General features: G+C 44.0%; 1 long non-coding RNA gene across 1 annotated transcript in view; it reads left to right on the top strand.

Annotated features, from left to right (window-relative positions):
* LOC148135155 (uncharacterized) overlaps nt 1–13,051 on the top strand; it is an 81,492-nt gene extending 68,441 nt beyond the window's left edge. The window contains exons 7-8 of the long non-coding RNA XR_015755547.1: nt 5,797–5,931; nt 12,866–13,051. This is a non-coding gene — a long non-coding RNA (uncharacterized LOC148135155). The remainder of the gene's footprint in view (nt 1–5,796; nt 5,932–12,865) is intronic.
* Nucleotides 13,052–15,132: the final 2,081 nt, after the last annotated feature.

Raw genomic sequence — 15,132 nt, 5'->3', positions numbered from 1 at the left:
GGCCCCTTAAATATCAATAAGGTCGCCTATGTGTGGAACCAGAGTAGGTTGGTGAGATATGAAACGAAAAAATAGTCTTGTCAGTATTTACTGTGGAGAAAGACATGGAAGCTCGGGAACTTGGGGAAATAAATAGTGATGTCTTGGAAAGAATCCTCAACAGAGAAGAGAAAGTGCTGGAATATTAAAATAAGTAAAGGTAGATCTATTCTTAGTAGCTCATGAGGTCGATCTGAAAATATTGTTGGAAGCTAGGGAAGAGATTGTAGTATTCCTAACAGAGATATTTTAATTTATATTATCAACAGACGCAGTGATGTGCCGAAAGACTGGAGGGCGGCTAATGCTGTTCCATCAGGAAAGGATTGCAGGGAAAAGCCAGGAAATTACAGCCCCGTGAACCCAGTGATGGGGTAGTTGTTGGAGGAGATTCTGAGAGAAAGGAGCTACATATATTTGGAAAGGCAAGGGCTGATTAGAGATAGTCAGCATGGCTTTGTGAGTGTGAAACCGTGTTTCACAAACTGGATTGACTCTTCGAGGAGGTGGCCAAGAGATAGATGAAGGCAGAGCAGTGAACATTGTCCACGTGGACTTTAGTGAAGCATTTAACAAGGTTCAAAGGGATGTAGAACATCTAGTCAAGAGGTAGAAAGACGCTTACGTAAGGTTGAGGACGCTAGGATCGTTAGACCTCTATAGGGTTATATGATGGCTCAATGGTTAGGACGGCTGCCTTATCGCAGCAGGGAACCGATTTCGATTCCAGTCCCGGGCGACTGTCTGTGTGGAGTTTACACGTTCTCCCCGTGTCTGCGTAGGGTTCCTCCAAGTGCTCCAGTTTCCACCCAAAGATGTGCAGATTAGGTGAATCAGCCATGGTAAATTACCCATAGTATTCAGGGATGTGCAGGATTGACGCATTAGTCAGGGTAAATGGAGAATAATAGGGTGGGGGAATGGTTTTGGGCGGGATGTTCTTCAGACGGTCCGTATGGAGTTGTTGGGCCAAATGGCATGTTTCCACACTCTGCGGACTCTCTGAAGGTATCCAGGAAGGAACTGAAGAATGGACTTAGGACAGCTAGAATGGGACATGAAAAATCTTTTTTGGGGAAGGATTAAGGAAAACCTTAAGGCATTGTCCACTTATGTGAGGAACAAGAGGATGGTCAGCGTGAGGTTAGGGCCGGTCAGGCATAGTGGAGGGAACATGTGTCTGGAGTCACATGAGGTAGGGGAGGACCTTAATGAATACTTTGCTTCAGTATTCACTACTAAGAGGGACTTTGTCATTTGTGAGGAAGCGTGAAAAGGACTGATATATGTGAACAGGTTGATGTTGAGAAGGAGGATATGCTGAGGATTGTGTAAAACTTAAAGACAGATAAGTCTATTGGACAAGACCAGATATGCTCAAAGTTACTGCGAGGGAAGGGATTGCCTTTGGCGATGACCTTTGGACCCACACTAGGAGAAAGGGCTTGAAGAAGAGCTTATGTCCGAAACGTCGATTCTCCAACTCCTCGGATGCTGCCTGGCCTGCTGTGTTTTTCCAGCACCACACTTTTCAACTTTGCACCCACACTGTCCACCAGAGTCGTACCAGATGATTGGAGGGCGGCACATGTTGCTCCCTTGTTCAAGAAAGGGAATATGGCTAATCCTGGGAATTACAGACCTCCACTTTCTTATGTCTGTGGTATGCAATTCATTGGAGAGGACTCTGGGAGAGCGGCTTTATGACTCCGTAGAAAACCATAGTTTGATTAGAGATAGTCAGCATGGCTTTGAAAGGGACAGGTCATGCCTCACAAATCTTATTGAATCCTTCGAGAATCTGACAAAACACATTTATGGCTCATTCAGAAAATACAGAGGCATGGGATACAGGAAACCTGTCTGTCTGGATATGGAATCCTGCCTCATAGAAGACCGAGTGTGATGATAGATGGGAAGCATTCAGCATGGAGCTCGGTGGCCAGTGGGTTCTGCAGGGATCGGTTGCAGGAACTCTGCTCTTTATGATTCTTTTTATAAACTACTTGAATGTGGTTGTGGAAGAATGGGTTAGTAGTTTTGCCAATGACATGGAGGTTGGTGGAGTGGTGGATAGTGTGGAGGTCTGTTGTAGGTTGCAGCAGGATATTGCCAGAATGCGGAGCTGGACTGAGAAGTGGCAGATGGAGTTTAATTTGGAAATGTGTGAAATGATTCATTTTGGAAAGTCTAACTTGAATGCAGAATACAGGGTTAAAGGCAGAATGCTTGGTAGTGTTGTGGAACAGAGAGATCTTGGGTTCCACATCCATCTATCCCTCAAAGTTGCCATCCAAGCTGATAGGGTTGTTGAGAAGGAATATGTTGTGTTGCCTTTCAATTGCAGGGGGATTGGGTTTTCAGGTGTGAGGTTATGCTGCAGCTCTACAGAGCCATGGTTAGACCCCACTTGGAATATTGTGTTCAGTTCTGATCCCCTCATTACAGGAAGGGTGTGAAAGCTTTATGGAGGGTAAATTGGAGATTCACCAGAATATTGTCTGTACTGGAGAGCATGTCTTACGAAGAAAGGTTCAGGGAGGTAAGCCTTTTGTCATTGAAGTGAAGAAGGGTGAGGGACGACTTGGTAGAGGTGATCAAGATGATGTGAAACATAGAGTGAATAGTGAGAGACTTCTTTATACCATGGCATAAATGGCTATTGTCATTGGGCATAAATAATTTTAAGGTGATTGGTGGATGGGTAAGGAGAAATTTCAGAGAAAGGTTCTTTACAACGAGTGTTGCATGGTTGGAATGCACTGCCAGTGGTGGTAGGAGAGTCAGATACATGAGGGACATTTAATAGACTCTTGGATAGGCACATGGATGGCAGTAAAATGAAGGGTATGTAGGTTAGTTTGATCTTACACACGGATAAAAGGTTGGCATGGCATCATGGCCGAAGGGTTTTGTACTGTACTGTTCAGTGTTCTACGTTCCGTGTGGTAAACTGGGTAATAAGCCTCGACCATTGTAAAAGGATACGGAATTCAGGAGGAGCGAGGAAACTGGTTACAAAATTGGGGTTGATGGTAGGAGACAGAGGGTGAAGGGAGACATGTTGTGTTTCTGACTGTAGGCATGTGACCAGCGTTGTAGTGGGTCCCCTGTTGTTTGTCATTTGGATAAATGGTTTGGATGGGAATATTGGTTTCCTGGTAAGTAAGTCTTTTGGGTGACACCGAAATTGCTGGTGATGTGGACAGTGAAGAAGATTATCTATGAAACAACAGGATGAACAGTACTGCTGGGATAGTGGCCTGAAGAATAGCAGATGAAGTTTAATTAGATAAATGTGAAGTGTTACATTTTGGTGAAACAAACCAGGGCGGGATTGTACAGTTAATGTTCGGGCACTGGGTAGTGTTGTCAATCAGAGACCCAGGAATGCAGGTAGACAGTTTCTTGAGAGTGGCGATACTGGTAGACAGGCTGGTGAAGCAGTTGTTTGGGATGGTTATCTTCATAGGGCAAAGCATTGAGAGTAGGAGTTGGGATGTCATGTTGTGGCTGTACAGGACATTGGTGCGGCCTCCATAAAAGCATTGTTGATCAGTAGGAAGAACTCAACTGGTTGACTTAGCTCCTTTTAGGGAAGGACATCTGACATTCCAACCTGGTCTGGCTGACATGTGATTCCAGACCCACAGCAGCATGTCTGACTCTGAGCTACCCTCTGGGTAATTCGCAGAGGGGGCAAAGAATGCTGGTCCAATCACCCTCATCCCATGAATGAATAAATAAAAATACATACGTCCCTCCCTACCTTTGCAGCTGGCTTTGTCAGACTGTTCAGGCCCGGACCACACTCTCACCACCTCCAGCATGTTCACCTCTCCCTGTTCCTATTGTGTCATTAAACCCTGACAATGATTCCCCTTCCCATTGCCCTCCTCCCTGCTAGCAGACCATTTGCAATCCCTTTAAAACTTACTGCTTAAACTCTCTCTCATTTCAGGATATTAAGTACTTTGTGGTAATTGTCTAAGCCTCATAATCTGATATGATCCATTTTGTCCTGAGTGAGGGATGGGTGGGAATTTCTTGCTGAGGATTTTCTATTTCAATGGAACGTCCTTTTGTTGAGTGTTTTACACTGTTCCTTCAAATGTTTTCCACTGTTCATTTACAGACACATATTTCAGTCTGTTTAGCCTGTTTACCTTGGTCAGGTCTCCTCTCAAACTCATGTAATTGGCTGTTTTTGTTTCCAGATGTAGCTTGTCCTTTCTGTGATTCACTTTAAAACTTTGTATTTCTTTAAACTGCACTTTACACAATTTCCCAGAGGATCTCCCCAGGTGGCATTACTCACTAAGTTTCATGACACAAGGGTCGCACTGAGATAGTGACGTCTCTAGCCAGTTGCATAATGTGTTATTCAAAGAAACACTGAAAACAATTCCACAATCTCTTCTTCGAATATCACTCTTGCCAGTATGATTGCCAAGATTATATGAATACTCAAGTTTCACTAAATTATCACAATGCCTTTATTAAAATTCCAATGAGTTCCTCTTTCATGCAAATGATGAGTAATGAAATGTTGTTAAGTGGCCGAAAACTGTTCTGCCGCTTGTGTCCTTCGCAAGTAGTAGCCAGAATTTAGATTCAGACTGACTCTACTTCATGATCTGATGCCAAATGCTTTCTCTGTATGGCCTTCCAACTGTTGTTCGTCCTGTAACCATGTCTCCATGGTGTCTAAATCTCTTTTATCTCTTTATCACAAATCAGTCTACCTTGCTGCACAGACTTTGTCCATTCCAAAAAAAAAGATAATTTTCTCTTTCCCACAATTTCCTGTCACAAATCGATTCACTGATACACAGTTTTAGTTAAAATCTGTCCCTTCCTGTACCTTTCTGCTTGTCTTCGACCACATCCCCATGCTGTTCACATGCGTCATCTTTTCTATTTGGATTTGGAAAGCTCCTTTCACCTGAACCCTCTTTCAGTTTAAAGCCCTGTCCATAAACCTACCTACATAATTGGCCTGGACACTGGTCCCAGCTCAGTTCCAGTGGGACCCCATCCTAATGGATTATTTATTAAATCAGGTATGGGATGTGGGTGTCTCTGGCTGACCAGCCTTTCTTGCCCATCCCTAGGTGCCCTTGAGCTGAGTAGCTTGCTCGGCCATTTCAGAGGGCAATTGGGAGGCAAACACTTTGCTGTGGCTATGTCGTGCAGACCATCTGAGGGTGGGCAGATGTCCTTCTCTGAATGACAAGTGTTTGGATTATTGTACATCAGTAATGGTATTTATAGATGGTCAATTACTATTTTTAAAATAATTTATTTCAAATTCCACCATTTCAGATAAGGTGGTTCAAACCTGCCTCTCCTGAACATTAGCTGAGGTTTGGGATACATGCTCTGGCAACAATATCACTAGGCCATTACTTTGTCTGCTCACAGGCTATTTATCCCTGAACACTGATACCAGTGTATCATGAAGCTAAACCTGTTTTCCTTCATGATTGTTTGTTCCTGATACCTTCCTGCAGTCTGGTGACATCACTCAGTCTCTCTCCATGTAGTATCCCTCACTGTGTGGATCTCATTGTTACCTCTGTCAGTGTCTCTCACTCTTACAGCTACTCCAGATTCTGAGCCAACAGAATTCTGCACAGGCCAGGGATGGAGACTGGGATTTTCCAGATCTCCGTGGGACACAGTACTATACTCCATGTGTAACCCTCACTGCATCAGTCTAATTTCCCATTCCGTCTATTTCTCTGTCTCCTGTAGGTACTCAGGAAGTTCCTGACTCAATAGATTTCCCAGCTGCTGGGTGTCCCATCCATCACCACGTTGAAGATGGTTGATCAGGCAGAGAGATAAAGGGCAGGGAGATCTGGAGCCTTAAACAAACCCTGCACTGAGGTAAGATCACTCACAGTGCACAGAGCAGCGAGAGGGCTCCAAACATCAGCTAACAGTGTTGGAGGGGGAGCAGTGTACAGACACACCCCAGGCTCAATCACCACGTCTACTGAAAAGTTTGTTGTTCTGAGACAGTATCAGGAGTGTCACAGTTATCAATCCATGCCTGTGACGTCTTCGTGAGCATCAGGACAACAGAGGGGAAAGCAGGCTTCCCATGAGTGGGTGGGAAAGCTGCCTGGGATCTTTCTATTCTGTGTTCTCCCTCCAACACTGTACATATTCCATGTCTCGTGGACCAGTGTCTTCAATAATTTGTAACTCCTACAACAGTGCCTGTCCCTGTAGCCTCAACCTTCCCTATTGTCCCTCCCCATACTTGAAATGTACTGCATTTATTATCCTTCCATGCAACTAGTCCATGCTGACTACTGTTCATGAACGAGTCGCATTTGCATGTGTTTGGTCCATATCCCTTCAAACCTTCTCTTCTCCATGTATCTGCCCAAATGTCTTTTCCATGTTGTAACCTTACTTTTCTCTACCCCTTCCCCAGACGCTCATTCCATACATGCACCATTCTCTATGTGGAAATGTTCTCCTCTGGTCACTTTTAAGTATTTCTTCTCTCACCTCATATTTCTGCCATTTAGTAATGGATTTCCCCTACCCTGGGATAGAAACCTTCACTATTCGGACCAGTTACATACTGCCTGAGACAGTTTTCTTGAACACACTGAACAAATTTCTTCTATCCAAGCTGTGAACACTCTGGCAATACCAGTCTAGGTTTAGAAAGTTAAAATCCCCGACTATTACAGCCCTATCATTATTACAGATATTTGAGATCTCCAGCAATTTCCCGCTGACTGTAGTACAGTCATATCAAACTGATCATTCAGTATAATTTCTCAGTTCCACTAATACAGCTTCACTGGGCGATCCCCAGGAATATACTCTCTCAGTGCTGCAGTGATGTTTTCACTGATCAAAAACTCCAATTCCCCTCCTCTCTTGCCTCCCCTTCTATCCTTCCTGTAGCATCTGTCCTGGGAACATTGAGCTGCCTGTCCTGCCCGGCACTCTCAGCTGTGTTTCTGTAATTCCTGTGATATCCCTGTCCCATGCTCCCATCCATGCCGTGCGTTCATCTGTATAACCTGTTAGGCCTTTTACATTAAAGTAGATCCAGCTTAATTGATACGTTTTCCCTCATTGCCTGCTGTGTTCATGTCTGCCTTGTCAATTGAAATGACTCTCTTGAAATTCTGTCCCAGCCTCAAAGTTCAGACTGTAGCCTGAGACCATCCCCTTCAATGTGTTCAACATCCTCACCTTTCATGTCATCTGCAAACCTACTAATGATACCTTCTGCTTCACATCGGAGTGACTAATGCCCATAAGGAACAGCAATGGTTACTGCACAGATCCCTGTGATACACCCGCTGGGCAAAGGCTTTCAATCACAAAACCAACCCTCACAACAATTTTAGATCTAATTTCCCAACTTGCGTTTGATGCCATGGACTCTTTCCTTCTGGACCAGCCTTCAACGTGGGAAATTGTCAAAGGCCTTAATGAACTCCATGTAAACCACAACATCTGCACAGCCCTCATCAATCTCTTCAATCGTAATTTCAAAGAAATCTCAGCTGAGTTCATCAGACATTATCTTCCTCTTCCAAATCCATGCTGACTATCACTAATCGATCCCTGTCTTTCCAGTTATTGATTCAACCTGTCCCTCAGAATTGTTCCCAATAATTTCCCTCCCCCTGCTGTCAGACTATCTGCTCTGTAATTACCTGGCCTATTCCTGCTGCCCTTCTTGAACAAAGGAACCACATTAGCGATCCTCCAGTCATTCGGCACTTCACCTGTGGCCAGCAAAGTATTAAATATATCCACCAGGGCCCCGGCAATCTAATCCTTACCTCCCACAACAGCCTGTGATACATTTCATTGGGTACTGGGGATTTCTCCACCTTTATGCCTGTGAAAATATTTAATACCTCCTCCTTATTGATCTTAACATATTCTGGAACCTCAGCATCCCAACTGAAATCCCCGGTTACAATGTCTTTTTCCTGTGTGAATACAGAAGTATTCATTGAAGACCTCGCCTACTTCTTCTGGCTCCATGTACAGATTGTCCTTTTGGTTACTCACAGGCCGCCCTCTTTGCTGGGAATCCTCTTACTCTCACGATGCTGATAAAATACTTGTGGCTTTTCCACAATCGTGTCTGCCAAATATATTTCATGACTATTGTTTGTCCCTCGTTTTCCACAATCCCCTTGCACTCTATATACTTGTGAAGGGCTTCACCTGATTTTATTGCACTGTATTTTCTTTATCAAACTCACGATATCACTTGATCAGTATTCCCTGGACTTGCTGCCTTTACTGTTCACTCTTCAAGGAGCACACTGGCCCTACGTTCTCACTGCATCACTTTAAAATACTCCACTTTCCTAACATGGCCCCAACTGCAGGGAGTTCCTCCCAGTCGATGTTTCCCAGATCCTCTGTAATAATCGCAATACTTATGGGAGACTCAGTTTTGAGGGGGACAGACAGAAGACTGTGTGGCTGCAGAAGGGTCCCCAGGACGGTGTGCTGCCTCCCAGGTACCAGGGTCAAGGATGTCTCTGGGCGGTTACTGAACATTCTGAAGGTGGAGGGTGAACAGCCAGAAGTCATTGTGCACATCGGCCCACGTGACCGAGGTAGACAAAGGGATAGGCCCCTGTAAAATAAGTACAGGGATTTAGGTAAGAAGTTTTTATAAAATGGTTATTGACGTTAATGATCTCCAGATGACTCCCAGTCCACGCACCAGTGAGGATAGAAATAGAAAGATCGGTCAGATGGATGTGTGGCTGAGGAGCTGGTGTAAGGTGCAGGGTTTCCAGTTCTTAGGTCATTGGGATCTCTTCTGGGGTAGAGGTGACCTGTACCAGGGGGATGGTTTGCATTGGAAGCAGAGGGACACCAGTATCCCTGGGAGGAGATTTGCTAGTGTTACCTGGCAGGATTTAAACTAGTTTGGCAGGAAGTTGAGACTCTAAATAAGCTAGGGGCCATCAACTAGTCAGGGGAAAATACATCAGCCATCGAGAGCAAATTTCCTATCCAGGATATCTGGGACACTGTATAGGAGGGAAAATACTTCTGGTTTTAAAGGGCATTCATTTCAACTCATGAGGCCTGACTGGTAAGGCAGACAAGTTCAGACCATGGATTAGCTCTGGGGACTAGGATATTATAGCCAGAACAGAAACATGGCTGAGAGAAGGGCAGGACTGGTAGCTCAGAGTTCCAGGATACAAAAGCTACAGGCATGACAGAAAGACAAGTAAGTGAGGAGGGGGAGTTGTCCCTTTGATTAGGGAGGACATAAAAATAGTGCCAAGAGACGATATTGTTAAGCGATACTCAAATGAGGCAATATTGTCAAAAGTTAGAAACAAAAAGGGGATGGTCAGTCTGCTGGGATGGTGTTCTAGACCCCCAAATAGCCAGCGGGTACGAGAGGAAAAAATGCGTAGTGAGATTGCAGGTACCTATAAAAATAATAGAGTAGTATTGGATGGAGATTTTAACTTCCCATGGATTGACTAGGTCACCCAGAGTGTAAAAGGACCATACGGGGTGGAATTTGTCAAATATGTCTAAGAAAGTTTCCTAATTCAAGATGTAGAGGGCTCTATGCTACTCAGGTGGGTGCAAGACTGGACCTCCCCTCAGAAAACGAGGTCGGCCAAGTGACTGAATTGTCAGTCGGAGAGCACTTTGGGTCCAGTTACCACAACTGTCTTTATTTTAACATAGTTATGGAAATGAGTATACATTAGATTGTAAAGGGGGGATTTGGGTTCCTTAATTGAGTGCAAGACAAAAGATTGACAAACAGGGCAAGTTCATTGGGAGACCAAGAGAAGGAATGTAAGAAGATTTGAGTACAGCCATAATGACGTCATGTTGTGAAGTTATGGAATTAAATACAAACTCCTACAGGCTGTAACGTACCAAAGTAAAATGTGAGGTGTTACTCGAGCCTGAGTTGTGCTTCATTGGAACATTGCAGCTGCCCTGGACTGAAATGTTAGCATGAGAGCAAGGTAGGTTATTAAAATGGGAAACAATGAGATGGTCAGGGCTCTTCCGACAGACAGAGTGGGAGTGTTCGTCAATGCAGTCTCTGCTTGGTCTCCCCAATTTAAAGGAGACTGAATTGTGAGCAGCAATGACAGGAGACAGGATTGAAAGATTACCAGTGAAATGCTGCTTCATCTGGAAGCTGTGTGTTGGGTTGTTAAGAAATGAGGAATGAGTCAGCGATCTTTTCAAATGTCCAAATGTATTTCTTCTTACACGTAGACGACATAGTTCCACAACTTGGAGAGAGTAAGTACTACAGGTGCGAGAGGCCAGATTTAATAAACTTGGAGCTGGATAAACACAGCAGACCAGACAGAACGAGAGGAGCAAAAAGGCAATATTTTGATATTGGACCTTTCGTCAGGACTGGCGAGGGGGAGGGGAGCCCAGAAACGGAGTGATGGGATATGGAAGGGTGAAGGGTAGGTATGATGGTGGTGTATACATGTAGTTATGAGGTTACTGTGATTGGTTAGTGGGAAGGATGGAGCAGATATGTGAGTGAGAAGATGGACAGGTGTGTCTGGTCAGGGAGAAGGGACAGGGGATAAGGCTGCGTGTGGAGGGATTTTGAAGCTTCTGCAGTCAATATTGAGGCCATTGGGTATCAGCTTCAAAGGTAGACTCTCAGGTGGTGTTCCTCTGACAGTGGACAGGCTAAGGATGGGCATGTCCCCGGAAGAGTTGAAGGGGGAATTGAAATGGAAGTTAACTGGAAAGTCGGGTTGGTTGTTGTGTTTGGAGCACTGGTGCTCCATACAGAGCCTGATCCTGCACCACCAAGCACGCCTCCAACTCCCGATGTGGTCTCCCCTCTATCAGGGAGACCAAAGGGAGATTCAGGGACATATTCATGGAGCAGCTGATCTCTGCACGCTTTAACCAACCCTACATTCCAGTTGCCATTCAATTGCTCCCTCACACTCCCCCACCCCAACCTTGCTCATCCAGCGACAGATCCATCCTTGGCCTCCTCCACTGTCAGAGTGAGGCCAAATAGAAACTAGGGAACAGAACCTGATCTTTCAGCTTGAGTGCTTACCTTTCACTGGTCTCAATATTGACTTCACTGGCTTCAGAACTCTCCACCCACAGCCTTATTCCATGTTCCCCTTCCCTTACCTGACCTAAGCTGTCCATCTTTCTATTCGCATATCCGCTGCACCCTTCCCACTGACCAATCACATTATCCCCCTACTTGCATCCCCTATCGTCATCCTATCTACCCTTCCCCCAGCTCCACGCCTCTCCCTCTATTTTCTTCCCGGCTCCCCTTCCCCCGGACCAATCCTGATGAAGTCTACCAGCCTGAAACATTGACTTTCCTGTTCCATGGATGCTGTCTGACCTGCTGTGCTTTTTCAACTTCATATGTATTGCTATATCCGCAGCAACAGATTTTATTGTGCTTTCTATACATTTTATTTTAGTCTGTTTACTGACAAGCTTATCTCAACATTCTCACTACAGGGTCAAGGAAACGGTCTCTTTGTCACGAATGCTCCTGTCTGCTTCGAAATGATTTCCTTTGTTTTAACCGTACTTTCACAATAGTATTGTAAATTTCACTATTGTTATGCTGTAGCTTAATCACACCACGCCCAATATACTTTAGAACTTCCTTGTTCTTATACTCCACGCATCTATTCATAAACGTAAGGATTCATTAAGTCCTTTTATACAACAGTTTGAACTTGCCTGGCCATTGGTAATTTCCTGTCTTCTATGTCTGTCTCTCCTTACATTTGCCAGTCCTCCCTCACTCCAAAATTTCCTGAAAAATCACCAGCAATGTCTCCACAATCACCTTCGGCATCTATTTACAACTACGGGGTGTTCTCCAACTGGTCTCACTGATTGATCCAACTTCATGTTCCCCAGCTCCTTCTCCTTACTGGTGGTCACTATACTCACCTCTACCCTCTGACTGTCTTGAAGTTCTGACATTTTGCTGGTGTCTTCCACCGTGAAGACTGTTGCAATGTATTCAATTCCTCTGCCATTCCATTGCTTCCCGTAACTATTCAAGCTTCATTTTCCAACATTCCTCTGTTTGCTCTTTACTCCTTGTCTTCCTTGTTATATATCTAAAAATCTCTTTCAATGTTCTTTTACATGATTAACAAGCGTAATATCATACTTCATCCTCTCCTCCCATTTGCTGTTCTTAGTTATCCATGCTGGAATTTATAGGCTTCGTAATCGTCTAAATTCCCAATAATCTTCACCACATTGTGCGCATTTTCTTTTACTTTTATGCTGTCCCAGAGTACATTATCACGCACGGCTGACTTGTCTTCCGCTGAATATCTTTCTTCTTACTTGGGATGAATTTCTGACGTGCTCCTGAATTATTTCCAGAAACTCCTGTCATTGCTGCTTCACCATATTCCCGTGCTCACCTCCCCTTCCAACTAACTCTGGCCAACGCCACCCTCATGTCTTTTTAGTTACATTACTCAATTATAAGCCATCTCATCCAAAAGTGAGAAATAGATGTAAACTGAAGGAGGGAGGTTTGAGAAATGGGACACGAAGAACGATTGGAGGACTTATTAACTAGACGGAAAGATAGAGACAGAGAGAGAGAATATAGACGTGGAGAGGTAAAAATAGGGAAGTCTACATGATTGATGGAAGTAGATGTGCTTCCGTATTTGGTTTGATAATTCCTTTGTGCTATGGTCCTTTGTACAGTGTATGTGCAACAGATTAATCTGTTGAAATCCTGGGTTTGATGCCAGAACCTTTATCTCCATCAATATGACAGGCACCAACTGTTGACAGAACCCAGTATATGTTTCCTGGTAGAAAATGGATTAACTGAAGCAAGTTGGAACACCAGAAGCAGGAATTTATAACATCCATCCGGTAAGAATGAAAGATTAGATCAGGTAATGCCAGAAGGAGGCAGGAGGCAGACGGTGCGTTGAGAGTAGGGGAACATAACATCTCAGCTGAAGATTACATAACATATTAGTATTTTATAAATTTTGTACATCACATGCATCATTTTTGTTAAGTATGTCTCTCGTTCATTCTGAATGTTTTGCACACATATGAACAATCTTATCTATCTACATACTCACACACAGACACACACACACACACAGACACACAGATGCACACACACCATCACTGTTCAGCCATTCCATTTGAAATGATGCTGTTTTGTTTACATCGTCACTTGCAATTCCTTCTTCTGAATATATTCTGTTTCTTTCACTGCATTTTATTTTATTCTGTCTGTCAAGGAGACATTGGGGACGTCACTTTACTCCTCATCAGTCTCCACAGCCACTGTCTTCGAATCCTTTCTGTTTCTTAACCCATGAAAAATACGTGCTGTGTCTGACCCTTGAATCCCAATAAACAGGTCAATTTTAAACAGAACACTTACTTTTGCGCTAAGGCCAAAAAAAATCTCAAAAAGAAAAGGCATATAAATTGTGCAATCATATGTTTGCATCTTTACAAACAGATTATAGAATTGCATTGTATAAACGATAAACAATTAACTGATAAGAGCTGTGAGTGTAAAATCCAGGGGAATCTGTATTTCTTGTGTATGTTCAGGGCAGTCGTGCCCAGAAGCAGTTTTTATATTGGAAGTTGTTGTGGTGGAGGAGATTTCAGTGTAGCAACAACATCTCGATTGATGCTGTGTAATTATGACTTTTCAAGCAGGTTACTATCCCATCCTCGCTATTGTTGGTGTTCCTGGTGAGTCGATCTCTGCCCATTTACTAATTCTCTAACCCATTGTGAATGTTATCGTTTTCTCTGTAGTGTATATTTGGCAAAGTTCCAAACTATTGTCTTCGCTTTCAATCACAATCTCCATTTCTATGCCATGAATTTCATATCCCTGCCTTACAAGCATCTGAGGAGAAACGAAAGTGTTCATAACCATGATTACCCCATTTTATCCTGAATGGATTCATATCGCAATATTCCATCTACCACAAAACCTGTCCACTCCCACCTTCACAATATACCTAGTCTTCACTTCTGCCTCAGCACTGTTTCTGAATAAATCGTCATCCACACCTTTCCGTTACAATTCTCTTCTGGCAACTCTTCTCGTTACACATATTCAGATCACAATCTTTTTCTTACCTCGACCTGGACCTATGCCAGGTGCAAAGTCTGAATTCAGTTTGATTCTAAAATGAGTTTCAGCATAACCTGTAACCTCACACTAGGGAGAGGACTATGCTGTCAGTGACCAGGAAGTGATAGTTTTATTGAACTGTCTGGATTCGGGAACTTTCTGAGCAGGAATGGGTGTCACGTCCATCATCTCCCATTGCAGTGTTCCAATGTATTCACACAGTGACGGAATCCATCTCTGCCTGCTGCTGAGGGTAATACCTTCGTGCTGTCTCTATAATGGAAGGTACTGAAAATGTTCTACATATAATATGGGACAGATTGACTGGTGAAAATAAGAACATGATTAGAATTAATAAAGTGAACTTACTCAAATACTAATTGAATTGAAGGTTGGCAAGTTACTGCACCAAATGAGTACCATCCAAATTTTCAGGGAAGTGGCAATACAGCAAGTGAATGAGTTATAGAGTCAGACAGGACAGAAACAGACGCTTCGGTCCAACCAGTCCATGTTAATTATCCCAATTCCAAACTAACTTCGTCCCACCTGCCCGCGCTTGGCCCATATCCGTCCAAGATGGAAATGTGTTGCTGGAAAAGCGCAGCAGGTCAGGCAGCATCGAAGGAACAGGAGAATCGACGTTTCGGGCATTAGCCCTTCTTCAAGAATGAGGAAAGTTGGTCCAGCAGGCTAAGATAAAAGATAGGGAGGAGGGACTTGGGGGAGGGGCGTCGGAAATGTGATAGGTGGAAAGAGGTCAAGGTGAGGGTGATAGGTCAGACTGGGGTGGGGGCGGAGAGGTCGGGAAGAAGATTGCAGGTTAGGAAGGCGGTACTGAATTTGATGGATTGGACTGAGACAGGCTGGGGGGAGCGGAAATGAGGAAACTGGTGAAATCCGAGTTCATCCCTTGTGGTTGG

Source organism: Chiloscyllium plagiosum, unplaced genomic scaffold (genome assembly GCF_037043375.1).
Source record: "Chiloscyllium plagiosum isolate Xiang-an unplaced genomic scaffold, Cpla_swu_hap1 HiC_scaffold_51, whole genome shotgun sequence".
Classification (NCBI taxonomy): domain Eukaryota; kingdom Metazoa; phylum Chordata; class Chondrichthyes; order Orectolobiformes; family Hemiscylliidae; genus Chiloscyllium; species Chiloscyllium plagiosum.
This window is presented reverse-complemented; position numbering and strand designations above follow the sequence as displayed.